This window comes from Silene latifolia, chromosome 6, assembly GCF_048544455.1.
Source record: "Silene latifolia isolate original U9 population chromosome 6, ASM4854445v1, whole genome shotgun sequence".
In the NCBI taxonomy this organism is placed as follows: Eukaryota; Viridiplantae; Streptophyta; class Magnoliopsida; order Caryophyllales; family Caryophyllaceae; genus Silene; species Silene latifolia.
The window spans coordinates 120,350,975-120,369,370 of NC_133531.1; the positions used below are offsets into that span (position 1 = coordinate 120,350,975).

An 18,396-nucleotide genomic window follows, 5' to 3' on the forward strand; every position below is an offset into this window, starting at 1 on the left:
TTCTTTAGATTAGATTAGGAGTAGATTAGAATAGATTACTCTTTAATCTTTCCACAAATTACACATTAATCTCTCTTTAATTATTGTTCAAGTTTATTATTCAAGTTTATTATTGGGTAATTGAAGATTATTGGGTTATTATTGGGAGATTGACAACCTTCCATCAATCAATCAAGTTTCTTCTATTATTCTTTGCTTTATTATTTGGATCATCTCAAGTTTGGTATAATTCCTTTACTCTTTAATCTTTATTGTTCATTTCCTCATTCTATTATCATGTTTATACTTGTTGTGATGATTGACACCATTAATGACATGTTTCCCATGATAATGAGTGAGTAGTTTCTTTAGCTAGGATTAGTGGGTAATTAGGGGAAACCAACATGGGATTGATTCATGCTTAATCTAATATGTTCACATGATTAAATTGCTTGCTTGTTGTGATGTCAACTTTATGCACATGTTATGTTTGATGAAATGCTAAGCCTATGAATCCTTGCATTTTTACCATCTCTTATCTACTCAACTTGACTTGTAAGATATAAACCAACTCGAGTCTTGTTAGACCATGCATAGAAGTTGATTAGGAGGAAAGTAAGTCGACTTGTAGGTGTTGTACAATCTAATCGATTCGGCTCCGGGACCCAACTCTTCCTAAGAACCGTAAGACATAAACCAACTCGGTTCCTCCACAGCATTAATTGCTTGCAACTTTGTAAACATGTTTGTATGTTCAACACCATGAATCCCCCATGACCCCATGATATCCTAGCACTTTTAATCAATTGTTTACATCTTTCCTTTTATTGCTCGTTCTACTTTATTGCTTGCATTAGTCTAGACACAACTACAAACCCAACCAAATTGTGACACTAGCATAAATTGAGATATATAGACTTAGAACCCAAAGCACACCGTCCCATGGATCGACCTCGACTTACCGCTAGCTAGTTGTTTGTTGAGTATTATAAATGTGTTTGATTGAGAGCCACGACGACACTCACGATCAAAAATGGCGCCGTTGCCGGGGACGGTGTTTAATTGATTTAAGATTTCTTTTATTGTTTTTAGTTGTGTCTTTCTTCACCTTGGGGAAGTAAAACTCCTCAAGGTTTGTTCTAATTGTTTTCGAGTTGTTTGATATTTTGCATGTCTAGAAGGTTACAAAGAGATTTGTTACCTTTTGACCGTGAAATCGAAAGAACCTTGACGAATAATAGGAGACTTGTTAGGAGGAATTTGGGAGGTGTTGGTGAAGTTGTTCAACCCACTAGTGAGTTTGTCAATCCTTTCGCAATAGAAGGAGAAGAGAACCCATTAAACAATACCACACAAAATCCACCTACAATGCCTAAATTCTCGTCACACTCTATACCCACCGAGGAGGATCTACCAAATGGTACTCCTACCCCACAACATCTTACCGGAAACTTTATTGCCAAGTCCGCCTTCATCCAACTAGTTGAGAGGAGCCAATTTGGGGGAATGCCTAGTGAGGACCCTCATTCTCATATGGAAACATTTTGTGATTATTGTGAAGCTATCTCTCAAACGGGCGTGACTCAAGACCAAATAAGATGGGTCTTATTTCCTTTTTCGTTAATCGGCACCGCAAAGCAATGGTTGAAGGGCCTTGATAAGGCCACCCTTGGAATAGATTCTTGGAAGAAGCTAGCTCTAGCTTTCTACAAAAATTTCTACCCACCGGAAAAGACTAATATGCTAAGAGCTCAAATTACGGGTTTTAAGCAAAGGGATGAAGAGTCTTTGTATGAAGCTTGGGAGCGGTTCAAAGGTATTTGTCGCTCATGTCCTCACCATGGACTTAGCGAATGGTTTTTAGTGCAACAATTTTGGAATGGTTTATATGAAGATTCAAGGAACATTCTCAATATGGGATCAAATGGAATGTTCACCGAAGTTGATGACAATCAAACATGGAACAAGATTGAGGAAATGGCAGTCCATAATTCGCAATATAGTAGGCCTCGCAAGGCTACTAGAGGAGGAAAGTATGAAGTGGACACCGTTACTCAATTGGGTGCTCAACTTAGTGCTCACATTGACACAATCAACTTGAAGTTTGAACAAGCTATGGCTAGACTTGAGGAAAACTCAAAATCATCAAAGCATCATGTCAATGCCATGACGGCATCCTCATCAATCCCAAGCGGGATATGTGAGAATTGTGGAACCTTGGGTCATGACTCAAGCGAATGTAGGGGAACAACCGAGCAAGTCAATGCTTTCCAAGCTTACAAAAGTGGTACCCCTTATTCAAATTTTTACAATGAAAACACCAAGTTCCATCCAAATCTCTCATACAAAAGCCAAAATGTTCAAAACCCTCAAACAACATACACTCCACCACCCATGAGAAATCAAAATCAAAGACCCTTTTTCAATCAAAACCAAGGTTACCAAAATCAAAACCCATACAATCACCACAATGACCAAAGTTTTGATGTCCAAAAAGCGGTCCTCCAAATGCAAAAGAATCAACAAGAATTTTTCACCCAAATGCAAAAAGATAGCCAAGCAAAAGACACCACCATCAACAACATTCTAGCTCACACCAAGATGTTGGAAACACAATTAACCCAACTAGCATCTTCTAGCTCACAAAGACAAAAGGGGCAATTACCACCACAAAGTAACCCCCCTAGACATGAAACGGTTAGTGCCATTCACTTGAGAAGTGGTACAAGGTATGAAGCACCGAAGGAGCAAGTTGAGGATGAAGTTGTGAGAGCTAGTGAGAATGAAGTTGTGGTGCAAGGTCCCAAAGAAGGGGAATCATCAAAAGAAGAAAGCTCAAAGAAAAATGAAGACAAAGCCAAAGAAAAGGAGCCCATTGTGATTAGACTTCCTTTTCCAAGTCGTCAAGCCAAGCCTAAATTTGATGATCAACTTGGAAAGTTCATGGAGATTGTGAAGAACTTAGAAGTCTCAATTCCTTTCACGGAATTAATCAATCACGTTCCGGCCTATGCAAAGTACATGAAAGATATCCTCACAAAGAAGAAGTCAATCCGGAAACTTGAGACTATCGCCTTCACTAAGGTGAGTAGTGCAATACTTCAAGGGAGTTCACCTCCAAAATTAAAGGATCCGGGAAGCTTCTCAATACCGTGTACCATTGGCGACACAACGATCAACAAAGCCTTATGTGATCTAGGGGCTAGTGTGAGTGTCATGCCGTACTCGGTAAGTAAAAGGTTGGGAATGGGAGAGCTTAAATGTACCAATATCACTCTTCAAATGGCCGATAGATCGACGAAGACACCGCTAGGGATATGGGAAGATGTCCCCGTGCGAATTGGGAAGTTTTTCATCCCGGTGGACTTTGTCATTGTTGATATGGAGGAAGATTCCAACATTCCAATCATCTTAGGAAGACCTTTCCTACACACCGCGGGTGCGGTGATTGATGTGAAACATGGAGAGCTCACTCTAGAAGTGGGAGATGAAAGCATAACTTTTAATCTTGACAAGACCATGAGAGCTCCTCGTTTGCATGAGCCATGTTTCATGATTGATCATTATAGCCGGAAAGATGAGAAGAAGAAATCGGAACTCCAATGGAGGAAGAAAGTTGAAGATGCTCCATTCAAAGAGCAAGTGAATTTTGACAAGGAGAGCTTGCAAAGCTCATCAAAATCAACCAAGGAAGAAGATGATGGCCTCATTGGCCAAGAAAAGAAATTGGGAGAGTTGTCTCCATCTAAGCAAGAGATTTTCAATGATCAACTCAATGAAGTTTGTGGTCTTTGGGACGACGAATTTGAAGGGATCTTTAATCACTACATTGGGCATGCCATCGATAATGATCAACAACAAGAACCACGGTCTATTGAGGACCTCTACCATAACAATGAACAAGCTTTTGATTACTTCTTCAAGGTGTTGAGCAACATCAACAACACCTTGAACATGCCTCCTTGACATCTCATCAAGAATGAGAGTTTGGTGGAGTCCTCCCTAAACCACCACTTGTAAATATTTCTAACTCCCTAACTTACTTTTCAATTTTTGTATTGCATTTTTGTCATTTTTGGATTTATTTTTACTTTGATCAAAATAATTGTCATGTAAGAGAGAAGTGAGGGAGGGACTAATGATTTTAATTGATGTGTAGTGCTTTACCTTAGTGTGGGGATGGCAATTGCCTAGGCTATTCATGCCTTAGTAGTGCCCCCGCAATGAAGAACACAAGATTTGAAAGAAAGAAAGAATGATAAGGGAATGCGTTGGTGCACGGATGGGAATCGAATCGCGGTGTGTACACAAGGACCAATCCGAGCGGATTCCTGAGAATCCGCCCGTCTGCAGAGGATCCGAGCGTCCTGCTGAGAAGACGCCCGTCTTGGGCTGAGCTGAAATTGCAAAAATTCTTGACTGTTGAAGAATCCGAGCGGATTCCTGGAAAGACGCCCGTCTCACAGAATCCGTCCGTCTTTTGAAAAAGACGCCCGTCTTGGTGAAGAAAAACAAAGAAAAATCTCGGACAAGAATCCGTCCGTCCCGCACGAAATCCGCCCGTCTCATCTCGGAAGAATCCGAGCGGATTCCCTAATCCGCCCGTCTCTAGGCGGGATTTTTGAAAATTTGAAGTCAAGAATCCGAGCGGATTGCGCCTAATCCGCACGGATTGCCCCTACGTCCTGAAATTGTCGAGTTCTTTAAATACCCATCCCACCTTCATTCATTCATTCATTCACTCATAAACACTACCCACAACATCAAAACCCTCATCCTCTCCATCTCAAAAACAAAACCCCTCAACAAAACTCACCAAAATCAAATCAAACCATCTTTCAAATAACAAATAAATCACTCCATCTTCATTAACAATCAAAACCAAGCACAAAATCTTCACCTTTGAGTCGATTTTTGTTCTCATAAAGGCAAAGCCTTTCACCTTCAAAATCGATTTGGGCATTCTACAAATTGAAGATTTTTGATCTTTTTCTTGGTTAGCTCATCAAATGGCAAGAACAAAGGGAGCAACAAAAGCAAAAGCAAAGGCAACAAAGGCACCAAAGGCTACAACTCTCTCTCAAAGGCAAAAAGCTCTACAAATGAAGAAAGCTTTGGCAATGGTGGTATCAACACCAAGCTTGGAAGTGCAACAACCTCAACAAATTTCTATGGAAGCATCACCCTCTACTCCGGTAATTAATCAACTCTTGCATTACCCGGAGGTAACATTCATTTCCGATTCCCATAGAAATACATTTGTCAAGTTTGCTATGAAACAAATTCAATCCACCAAATTCATATGCCAAGATGCTTTAGAGAAGTTGGGTGTTCTTGAACAAACAAGAGTCTTTTTCAATGCCATGGGTTTAAAGAAATTGTTTGAAATGAAGGAAGTAACATACCCCTCCCTTGTCTTGGAATTCTTAAGTTCTTTAAAAGTGACAAAAGTTGAGAATAGGAAAATATTGAGTTTCGTCTAGCTAACACTAGTAGACGCATTACCTTTCCGGAATTGGGTGCAATTTTGGGTCTTAGCGATGAACATAAATTTTATAAGCAATATGGGAAGTATGATCCCGAGCCTCTTTGGGAGGCAATCTCCGGGAAGAAATTTGAAGATTTTAAAGCTTGTCGTGCTCTTTTGGTCCATCATCCGGGCATAAGAATATGGCACAAAGTTGTGGGAAATACCATAATTGCTAGGAAAGACACCAATCATTTCACGGGACTCGATTTTATTCTCCTTGAATCAACTTTGAATATTGGAAGAATTCACACCAAGCCTTACAATTCTTTGAGGCTATTGGTTGATAGATGGCTCCATGTAGATAGTGGGAAGAAGGGTCAAACCGTTATTGTTAATGGCGGCCTTGTCACGGTCCTAGCCAAGCACTTTGATCCTAATTTCAATAAGGATAGCAAGTACACGGCTAAGGATGGTGGCCATCTTATTGATATGTCCATCTTGATTAACAAGTTTAAGTGGGTTGCTCACAATCCCCTTGATACCAAGTATGGGTGGCTTACAAGTGAGGCTCGATCATTCACTCTACCCGCAAAGATTTGCCGTCTTAGTGTCCACCGGACCAACTATTTACTTCCCTTATCCAAGGAAGCCGAGTACATCATTCAACAACAAAAGGGTGATCATGAAACTCCCTCCTCTTCCATTGTTATACCACCTTACCCCTATGATTATGAAGAGTTCAAACCGCAAGGAGTTGAAATTGGGAAAGACTATGTAACTCTTCTTATGCAAGCCATGCACAAGCAAGCTTATGAAGATCGGAAGAATGCATATTTGACTCAATATCCTCCCCTCCTACATCTAGCTAGGCAAGGACTCCTCGATCCATCTTGTCCTTTGCCTAGTTGGGCGGATAGAGAAGCCTTATTTCCGGGTGCATCAAGGGACGTGGTGGAAGACAATGAGGTTGTTGGAAATGATGAGGAGATTGATGACAACATTGAGGAAGAAGCAAGTGGAGATGAAGAAAGAGATGGTGAAGATAATGATGAGGAAGATGATGGTGAAGAAAGCAAAGAAGAAAGTGCCAAGGAAAGTGGCAATGTGACCACTTCTCATGAGGGAAGTGATGATGATAGTAGCATGATGGAAGACTAGCCTTGGAGACTCCTACACTCCCATGGTTTGTCTATATCTCTTTGTATTTTATTTCATTTTGATCATTGTTGGTTTAGTCCTAGCAACATCAAAGGACTCACACCTCGGTTCCTTTGAGGTGTTCTTTATTGTTCCCATTTTTGAAAATCCAAAATGACAATCTAGTTTCATGCATAGCATAGTGTGTGCATGAACTCCCCCATGCTTTGACATTAGCAATAGTGTCTTACTTGGTTTGGGGAAGTTAATGCATACGCAACGGGAGGTAATCTAAATTATCCTCTCCGTCATAACAAAAACCATGCATCATGTAGTATAGCTTAGTGTAGAATTGCATTTAGTATAGAAATCATGCATCATCTTTGCATAATTTCCATCATTTTGGCCATTGAGGACAATGCCCATATTAGTGTGGGGATGGGAATTCTAACACTTAACTTTTATTCAAAAACCATAAAAATTGAAAAATTTCAAAAGACCATAAAAATTTGAAAAATTGAAAAACCAAAAACAAGTTCATTTCCTTTGTATATATTGTTTTGTATATATTGTGTTTGTTTCATCCTTGTTCACTTTGATTGACTACGCCACATCCGAGACATGAGGATATTGAAGACCGCATGGTATGATCTTTCCAATCTCCTTTTTCCTCTTTATGTTAATGACTATGTGGCTTTATTTTGATTGATGCGGTAAAAACAATGTGAACTTAGGATTGCATTTAGAATTATTTGGCATATTAGTTGGTAGAATCATATGCATTAGGATGTATAAATGCTAGTTGCATCATGGCATGTAGTTTGCATGGTTAGAAAAATTTTGCGAAACCGTCTACTTGGGAAGCTTGACAAGTGTATATAGGCCCTAGTAGATGCTTTTTATTCTTAAGACTTTGCTTGTTAGAATACTTGTAAAACACCCTAGGATGTGTCATGCTAGTATCCTTTGACCCATGGTTTAAGGCCTAGTCAAGAGTACCTTGTGGTGTGATAACTCCTTGGCTACCGTTTATTCCAAGGTGACCCTTGAAACCATGCATACTTCTACCAATTCATCCATGTTCTACCACATTTTTGTCATCAAAGGGAATGGGCACAAAACAAAAAGAAATCAATTTGAGTTCAAAGAAATGAAAAGTGAAAGAAAGTTTGCAAAAATGCATCAAATGAAAAGAGGAGCAAAAATAGACTCCTAAAACTTCAAATACAAGGCACCCTCGTTACTAATTGGGGTGACTTTGAAAATGTTCAAAAGAAATGCAAAAAGTTGTCAAGTGTTGAAAAGCCAAAAATCAAAAGAAATGGCAAAAAGAAAGTGTTCTCAAATGTCAAATGCCAATGAAATTGGGGGAAAAACAAAAAAACAAAAGCAAACTCCCAAAGTGAAACTCAAATATCTATTGATCCCTTATCCACCGTATCCATTTTTGTGCATGGTAGAGAGGGGACGACCCTTCTTCTTGTCTAGGCAAGAGGGGGAATTCCGCGATCCTCCAGTGTTTCTAACGCCATAGGGAGTCTACTCTTGACAAAAGCATTTAACGATTGAGGACAAAGGTACCCTAGCTTGACACCTTTTGGAGGTGATTTATTGGTATCCTTCTAGGCTTAGTAGTTTGAACAAATTGCATCTATGAAGGATTGTGTACCCTTGAATTGCTTCCCTTGTAGATAATTTCCGCCACTTAGATGAGGAAAGTGGCTATTCTTTTGTAGATGCATCCATTATGTGTTTTTGTGTGCTTTAATGATTGGATGTGTCGCCATTTTGGCAAGACCCACCTTGCCTTGCAAGAAGGCATCCTACCTCATGGTTGTCTTGTTGTGAGCTGAAGGGGCGGAGTGAGACCCGCTAATTGTCTCATATCGGCTATTATTATTAGGTTAGGTTAGTTTTGGTCCTAGTCTTTGTCACCTCTTTGCTCGGGACGAGCAAAGGTTCGGTTTGGGGATATTTGATGTGACCATAATTGGCGCATATTTAGCCCCCGAATTACCATTGTTTCTATGCTTTTTAGTGCCTATTTGGGTCATTTCTTATCTTTAGTTCTTTGTTTTGCATATTCTTTGAGATTTTGATCCCTTGGTAGGAAAGGAGTAAGAATCTTGCATTTTCATGGCAAAACAAGGCTAAATTGATCATATTCAATGACCAAGCATCAAGGAGAGACAAGACTAGAAGGCCTTTGTACATAGCATAGTAGAAGAGCATTGTTGAGAAAATGATCCTTGAGTCCCCAAGGAAATCCTCAAGGAATTCATGAAGAAAAGGGAAGAAAAAGAAGAAGGAAAGTTGCTGAACTACAATCCGAACGGATTGTAGAGAATCCGTCCGTCCTCGCCAATCCGAGCGTCCCACAAAGGAATCCGCTCGGATTCCCCCTCGCCAATCCGAGCGTCTTGCCCAAGAATCCGCTCGGATTCCTCAGCCCAGATCCGGCCGTCCCGACTCCCATCCGCACGGATTTCAAAGACAAAGACGTTTTCATTCTTCTAGCAACGATAAGAGAAGCCCTTCTCTCGGAGAATCCCGGAGTCTCCTTGCTCAACTTAAAAAGTGTAATTACTAGTTTAGCCCTTAGTTAACCTAATGCATCCCACCTAATTTCCACTATAAATACCCCATCTTTGTAATTAATCAAGCAGGTTGTTTTAGAGTAGAAAATCCTTCTTTAGATTAGATTAGGAGTAGATTAGAATAGATTACTCTTTAATCTTTCCACAAATTACACATTAATCTCTCTTTAATTATTGTTCAAGTTTATTATTCAAGTTTATTATTGGGTAATTGAAGATTATTGGGTTATTATTGGGAGATTGACAACCTTCCATCAATCAATCAAGTTTCTTCTATTATTCTTTGCTTTATTATTTGGATCATCTCAAGTTTGGTATAATTCCTTTACTCTTTAATCTTTATTGTTCATTTCCTCATTCTATTATCATGTTTATACTTGTTGTGATGATTGACACCATTAATGACATGTTTCCCATGATAATGAGTGAGTAGTTTCTTTAGCTATGATTAGTGGGTAATTAGGGGAAACCAACATGGGATTGATTCATGCTTAATCTAATATGTTCACATGATTAAATTGCTTGCTTGTTGTGATGTCAACTTTATGCACATGTTATGTTTGATGAAATGCTAAGCCTATGAATCCTTGCATTTTTACCATCTCTTATCTACTCAACTTGACTTGTAAGATATAAACCAACTCGAGTCTTGTTAGACCATGCATAGAAGTTGATTAGGAGGAAAGTAAGTCGACTTGTAGGTGTTGTACAATCTAATCGATTCGGCTCCGGGACCCAACTCTTCCTAAGAACCGTAAGACATAAACCAACTCGGTTCCTCCACAGCATTAATTGCTTGCAACTTTGTAAACATGTTTGTATGTTCAACACCATGAATCCCCCATGACCCCATGATATCCTAGCACTTTTAATCAATTGTTTACATCTTTCCTTTTATTGCTCGTTCTACTTTACTGCTTGCATTAGTCTAGACACAACTACAAACCCAACCAAATTGTGACACTAGCATAAATTGAGATAGATAGACTTAGAACCCAAAGCACACCGTCCCATGGATCGACCTCGACTTACCGCTAGCTAGTTGTTTGTTGAGTATTATAAATGTGTTTGATTGAGAGCCACGACGACACTCACTATCAATATGGTTTAGCGAATATAGGAACATGTGCGACAATTCAAGGAAGGCTATAAAAGAGCAACAAACATGAGATTTAGGGCATTCTTGATTCATTCATCAACTCCACTTGAAGAAATACCACTCATCAGCCTGCAATACTCAATTATTAATACATATAGCATCATGTACACCATTCGTATCATTTGTACTTAACCATTTGGAGATTGTTCTGCTGTTCCTCCGGATTGTTCCAGCTAGGTTTACCCTCGAATGCTATTTTTACTAGTGGATCATTGGCGGGATACCATTCCCCCCGCGGTTTTTCCCACATTTTGGGTTTTCCGCGTCACCATTTTGCTTGTGTCGTTTGTCTCTCTTTCTTTTCGTTTGTCTCTTTCTCTCTCTCTCTCTCTCTCTCTCTCTCTTTTCATTTGTCTCTCCTTCTTTTCGTTTGTTTCCTTTTCGTACTCGTTGCTTACTTTCGTTCTCGCTATGTTCTTACTACCGACCTGCTTAAATCTTTAATACGATATTTTAATTGGAATAGCCGCATTGACTCACAAATATTTAGTCGGTAAAATATTACCAAAACAGTTACTACTGCTGCTGCTACGGGTTCTCGTTCTGGGATGACTACAGGGTTTCGTGCCGCTACTTTACGGGCTGCTGCCCTACGCAATGTCGATACTTCCACGGAGACTCTACCTGAGTATACGGAGGTACGGTTCATTTCCCCGTCCCATCACACTCGTTTCTTAAATTTAATGGAATGTGACATGACATTGACCTGTTTCTTGTGTCGACCATCCTTAGAGAAGTTGGGAATTTTTGGTCCCGTTGTTTAGCTGTTCAACGGGACGGGAATGTCGAGTTTGGCCACCTTGAAAGAGCTCACCTATAGACAATTGACGTTAGAATTTTTCAGCTCTTTCACCTTTTCTTCTGCGGCCTATGCGACTGACCCTCGGAGCAAGCGCATCACTTTTAGATTGTTTAACACAACCTACACCTGGGCTGTAGCTGAGTTTGGGGGGGCGGTTGGGTTTAGTTAGTGACGGTCTTCAGGATCCTCCTAGGAATCCCCTGGCTCTGCTTTAGCCTACACAGACTCCTTTCAGTTAGCGACGTGTTGTTCACGTCCACTTACCCCCAACCCGTTACTTTCTCCGTCTGCTAGGAGAGACCATTTTTGGTCGTCACGAGCCCAATAATGTTAACAATGTCGAGTTGTCTATTTTAGCGAGTTACCTAAACATTGACAGCGGTAACGCCTTTGTTTTTTACATTTCTTTCTTGAACGCTCAACATTTTAACACTATCGGGCAGAAAGCAATGGGCACGATTTGCTTGTGGTGGGTTACCGACTCGCATTGCCCGCAGCCTTTTTCCCGATTTTCCCCGTGGCCTTAAATATGTAGTTATGGATGTAGTCATTGATATTCCAGCCATGATTGCTATGCACTGGTTAGAAAAAGACCAACGGACGTGGAATATTGGCACTTTCGCATCTGTGACTTTACCTTCACCTAACCTACCCCGTCTTTTACCCTTGACTACTGTGTCGGGTAGGTTACCACCACCTCCACCTTCTTATCTCCTTGACCTTGCTCCTCCCGCTTCTAGGAACCGGAAGAGGCATCCCACTACTGTTAGGGATACTGGAGAGGGGTCCACACAGACACAGGCTGGGCATGCATCCGCGTCCACGCCCACGCCCATGCCCACACCTATCCCTACCCCTACCCCTACCCCTACACCTACACCTACACCCTATGTCCCTTAGTCGGTTTTACCAGCTAATTTTGTTGCTCCTCCTACTTTTGAGGTGCCCGAGGTCATGAACCAAAGGCATCGTGATGCGCTTTTATTGGATATGTGCAGGAGAGTGGCCCGTATGGAGCGGGATCGGGCTCTTCTCTTATTCCCTTTATATGAGTATCACATGATGAGAGGACTTTTTGTCCCTGCTGACTGGCCACATCCTTCATTCTACCGGTTCCTGGCTAAGGGGTACCCACAGTCTGCAAGAAAGGACGACACTGCTGAGAGGGAGGAGAGGTACAGAGCTGAGCTTGCTGATGGGGCTCGTCAAAGGAGGAGAGGAGAGGAGGATGGGGACCCTTCCTACCAGGTGGTTGACGAGGAGAAGGCTGACGAGTAGCTACTGGACTACTCACTTCCCCAGTTTGTTGACTGGTTTGGGGAAGTTCGTATATATTATATGTATTTCTTGTTTTTTTATTCTTTTTTTATCTCCTTTTAGTTTATTTCATTTGTTTGCATTTGGTTGTATTTTTATCGTCCCCTATTATTCTGCTGGTGTATGCTGGAGGACAACGAGGGCGTTGTCCGTTTTGGTTTGGGGAGGGTAATGCACCTTTGAGTCTCCATCTACATCTGTTTTGCATTCACGTTTATTACATTATCTGTTTGCGTTGTATTTTATTTTCAAAAAATATGAAAAATCCAAAAAAATCCAAAAATTATGAAAAATCCAAAAAAATCAGAAAATTATGAAAATCCAAAATAATTATTCACGTTTATTTTGACATATAGGTTGAGTCGGAACGATAGATTTCAATGATGAAATTGCACTAGATTTAGTCATTTCATTTAAGCCTTGCGAAAAACTAATATTTTTCTAGCTTTGTCTTATTGAATTTCCACAAGTTAATGTTAAAATTTAACTGAATAAATAGACTTGACCTGAAATTTTGGCAACCAACTCATAGTTTCTAAGATTTAAAGGCTTAAAACTGGTGTCATTATGACCAGTTCATGTAGGATAGTGAATAGTTACTCCTTGCATATCATGTATTATTAATTTGCACGTATATGAAATTCAATTGCTTTTTGCCAACATACATTCGGGTTAGTGGTTGGTGTCACATGCAGGGAGGTGCTTACATTCCCTTTTCTCTTAGTTTTACCTATTTAACTCCACATTTAGCCAAATTTGCCTTTTGACCCTTAACTACATCCAAATTTAGCCTGCGTTGTCAAGCTAGTTTAGTGATTGTTATGCGGTATATTGCTTTTGATCGGAGCTTGGTTTGTTTGTATTTGATTATCGGGAGTTGGTAATTTATGAAGAAGAAGGAGGATGAAATGAAATGAAAAAACAAAAAGAAAATCAGAAAGAAAATCAGAAAAAAAAAAGCGGGAAGAAAAAAAAAAGAGAAAAAAGAGGTTGAATAAGAACGGTTTTTTTGCTATGCATTATTTTTATCTTATGAGGAGTACTTATTTGGTTAGTGAGTGTGTATGCCAATTAAAGGCATTATGCTTAATTTTTGATGGATTAAGAATCAGATATGGTTCACTTGGTTTTGTTAGGTAACTAGCTTGACTATTACCTCACATATCCAAAATGTTTTGCCTTTTCTTACCCACTACCTCACTTCTCCATATTTTTATAAGCCCTAGGTTGTGACGAGACCTTGATTGGTTGGAATGTATGTGTACGGTAGTTAGAATTGTCTATCCAATTAGTGGCATGCATGTTTATGTGGGTCGTAGTTTAGGTGAGCGACTATTTTTCTTCTTCTCTTACAATTCATATGCTTACCCTTTGCCTCATGAGAGAAGAGTGACCGGCGAGAGTCCATTATCAAAGGTCTTGTAAGGTCGACAGTTCAGCTCTATTATGAACATCCTACAACTCGTTTGCATTTGACAAGTTTAGCTATAAGTGTCAGTTTGTTTGCATTAAACCGGTTTAAGTGGACAATTTGTGGCTAGCTCTGAGCTTTTATTTTCCGTTCCATTATTTTGCATATAGTTTTATTGGGGACAAGCAAAGGTTTGGTTTGGGAAGATTTGATATGTGCTTTCTATATAGTCTTTTTTAGCCTTTATTGTTGGAGCTTGTGTCCTCCACAAATTAGTGTGATAACATTTGTAAATCTCTTACAGGTTCACAAGGGTATACTTCGTATTTTAATCAGTTGATTAACGATTACCTAATAATGGTTGGCTTGCTAGAAAGTTTGACGTTATTATCATACAGATGGCAGTGATCAACTGGTCCCTAAAGGTCACACCTATAGGATGTGTTTGAGAGATGTGGTTATAGAAATATAATCACATTGATGCCTTATATGAGTAAACAGTTAGTCAATGTGTTGATGAGACAATTATTTAATGAAGATTAAATAATATTAGTTGAGACGAATTAACTGTCAATTCATAAATTGAATATAATAAGTTATATTTAATTAAATGTATGTAATGTTAGCTTGAACGAATTAATCTGTTAATTCGTATTTAAATGTAATCGGTTATATTTAATCAACAGTTGAATGTGTCATAGTGGTAATAGTAAGGGTACTCAAACCAAGAGGTTATGGGTTCGATCCTCACTAGAAACACATTTTATACATTTTTGGAATAACCGAAAATAAGAGAAATAACTCTCTTAATTTCGAAAATATTGGGCCGAAATTATGGAAAAGAAAATCCACACTATTTCTCCATATACTCGGTTGTTATAAGGGGAGATGAGGGAATTTTTCTTAACCTAATTCTATTCCCATTCTTGCCTCCATCTCATCAGAAAAAACACAAAAACCTAAAATTAATTAGTTAATTTTTAGATCGATTCTAGCATAATCAAAGGGCATATCTCATATCGTCTTGGGTGCAACTGATAGGCGAATATCTACTTTGATATTGTTCTTATGCCGTATTTGCTAGGACCGAAGGTTATTTCTTAATCCTGTACAATTTTGTTTATGCAATTTATTTTATGACTAGTTTCATCATCATTATAATTCGTTATAGTCCTTAAAATTAAAGGGATGCATACAAATAAATTCCACAAGTGGTATCAGAGCCAAGGCCACGAATTTTAATTTTGATGATTTTCATAAAAATTGGATGCAAACAACATTAGGGTTTCGAAAATAAGAAAAAAAAGGGGTGCGGCTATAAAAAAAAAAATTTTTTTTGCCGTGTAAAAAAAAAGATTTTTTTGCCGTTTATTTTTCTGATTTTTGGGTTTTGTTGTTGATGATTATTTCCATTTCGATTTTTTTTCATATTGTTGTTTAATCAGTTAATATAAACTTATGATAAATTGGTAATTTTTGATTTAATGCAGATTAAGTTAAATTGTAAAATGGAATAGTCATGTTGATGATATAAAAATTTGTTTTTGCTATATAGTTTTGGCATATAAATTAATCAGGTTCATTAATTCATATGCTAATCTCGTTCTAATAGCATCTATAAACGATTTTTGTTCATCTTTATGTTTTTGCAATTAGGGCTTTTTGCCGCAAAAGAAAAAAATGTGACGGCTTATTTTTAGGTTTCGCCGAATGCAAAACGAAAAAGGGGTTCCTGTTTATTTTCTTTTTCGGTTTTGAGCTGAAAAAAAAAATTTGGCTGTTTTTCACGGTTTTAAGGATTAGCCGAGATGTTTTTTTGTTTTTGTTTCGGTTTTACAGAAAACCGTGAGTCATATAAAAAAAAATTCGGTTTCTGTTTTTTTTTGCCATGAGCTGCATATAAAAAAAAAATTCGGTTGTTGAGGAATTGCCGAGAAGAATTTTTCTTGTTTTTTTTTTTTGATTTTGGCCAATTAATTATTGTGAAGCGGTTCATAATTATTAGATACCTAATTATTTTAAAGCAGTTTAAAATATTGATGGATTAAATTCATATTACAAGTTTAATATGAATTAAGTTTGAAATTAATGTGATTAATTGAGGAATTGTCACTTAGTTTGTTAATTTAAATAGGTGGTTTGGATAAATTAATCAACATAATTAAGAAATTGTGTCATGTATGTTTAATTTATTTTTAGTTGATACATTTTATTTTTGTTGAATGAATCGTTGAATGAATTTATTTACGTATTTTTTTTGCAATCGGTTGTAATTTGTAATACTTAGTGTGACCTTAGTCAAATTATGTTTTCGTAATGAAGGAAACATGATTTTTTATGTAATTATGAGATCTCGAATCTCTTTTTTTTTTCTTTAGTTTTTGGGTTTTGAAATTAGAATGTAATAAATAGGTTTATTATGTAGATTTATTTATTGTAATTTTCGAAGAAGACTAAAGATGGAGATTGGAGCTCACTCCCGCTACATGGATCAAGATGGAACATCGAGACAAGCTTCTCGGGTCCAAGGATGGATTCCAAACTTGTATTTAATGTTCATTTTGATAGGATAGGCCACACTAGGACTTTATTATTGCTTTTACGTTTTTCATTCCTATTGCTTTTCATTCACATAATAGTTTATGCATCATATTCCGCCTAAAACCAAACCACCTACTACTAAAATGCATGAAAATTGACTCATATAGGTTGTATGTTAGTTTTCATGGACATACAGATGTCACAGACTTATTAAGCCATCACCTTAGTTTATTCATTCTCGCATGCTAGATATTAGTTCACTTAAAATGAATTAAAATAAAGTTGATGGGATCTTCCTATAAAACGGAAATTGAGATTAGTCTTTATATTTTTTTGGTGAACTGTGAAATTATATTATAATAATTAGACAATACAAATGTTTGTCACCATACAAATTCATTTTCGCCTCATACATTCAACATCAGACAAGATTAAAACACAAGAGGCCTCAAACTTTCATTGTAGTCAAATTAAGCAATCTAACATTAGCCTGCACCTCAGCAAGGACCCTACATGGACGAGGAATTTGGAGATCTATTCGACACTTGTTTCTTACAGTCCAAATCTGATAAACCAGAGCAGCCATGGCGGCCATAATCATTTGCTTCTTCAGGAGGGAACGTCAGCGCCATTGAACACCCCATTCCAAAACCCCTACCAGTGGCATGTTAATTTTCAACCAATCTCTGAATAAAATCCAGCACTGAACACTAAAAAGGCACCCATACAGCAGATGATGATGATCTTCTTGCTGAATCAGACACATATCACAAGTAGCATCAGCTATAATGCCAAATTTGAGCTGTCTGTCCTTAGTCATTAGTCTCCATTGAACTGCCAACCATAGAATAAATGAATGCTTATGGACATTCATTCTATTCCATACAAGAGGCCACCAATTAACCTTCTGTTGATCCCCTTGCAGCCAAGCATATCCACCAGCAACTGAGTAAAGATCCTGATTATCCCATCTTACATTATTAAACCCAGCTTTTATTTGTTCCTTTACCTGACAAATTTTACGCCAAGTCCAACTAGAATTATTAGTTGGTTGATAATGCAGCCAGTCTTGATTTTTAATGTAGACATGATTTACCCATTTGATCCAAAGATGGTCAGCCTTGATCACCAACCACCAGACATACTTGCCAATCAATGCTACATTCCACAATTTACAATCAATGATACCCAAACCACCATACTTTCTTGCTTTGCAAACTTTCTCCCAAGACACAGGAGGAGACTTTACATACTGGTCACCACCACTCCATAAGTAATTCATGCAAATCCTCTCAATCCTATCTATCACAGTTAGAGGAATGATAAAAATTCGAGCCCAAAAGGAATGGAGTTGAGACAAGACTACTTGCACCAGTACAAGTCTACCAGCGTAAATGAGTTTTCTTGCCCCCCAGTTCCTGATCCTCATCACAATCTTTTCAACTAGCCTAGAACAATCCCCAATAGCCATTCTTTTATGAGAAATAGGGATTCTTCAATATCTAAAAGGGAATTGCCCCTCTTTGAAACCAGAGAGGTTGAGTACTTCATTACCAATCTGCATACCCAACCCATTGAAATAAATGTCAGACTTCTCACGATTCATCTCAAGGCCTGAAGCAACAGAGAAAGTAGCAAAAGCCCTTAGCAAAACAATAATAGAAGATTTGTCCCCCCTGCAAAACATTAATAGATCGTCTGCAAAGCAAAGGTGAGTAAGCTTAAGTTCTCTGCACAGAGGGTGGTAACTGAACATTATACTATCAGTGACCTTAGCTAGCACTCTACTGAGGTATTCCATGCATATAGTAAATAATAAAGGAGATAATGGATCTCCTTGTCTGATGCCTCGTTGCCCTTGGAAATACCCAAAGCTGTTACCATTTAGAGATAGAGTATACCAGGGAGTTGTTACACACGCCATGATCCAATGAATCACCTTTGAGGGGAAATTTAGAGCATATAACATCTGTCTAATAAATT

The 18,396-nt window shown here is 38.4% G+C and overlaps 1 non-coding gene across 1 annotated transcript; it reads right to left on the reverse strand.

Annotated features, from left to right (window-relative positions):
- Positions 1–1,719: 1,719 nt before the first annotated feature.
- On the reverse strand, positions 1,720–1,826 carry LOC141589174 (small nucleolar RNA R71). Its single transcript, XR_012520123.1, has one exon. It is a non-coding gene; the product is annotated as a small nucleolar RNA R71 (small nucleolar RNA).
- Positions 1,827–18,396: the final 16,570 nt, after the last annotated feature.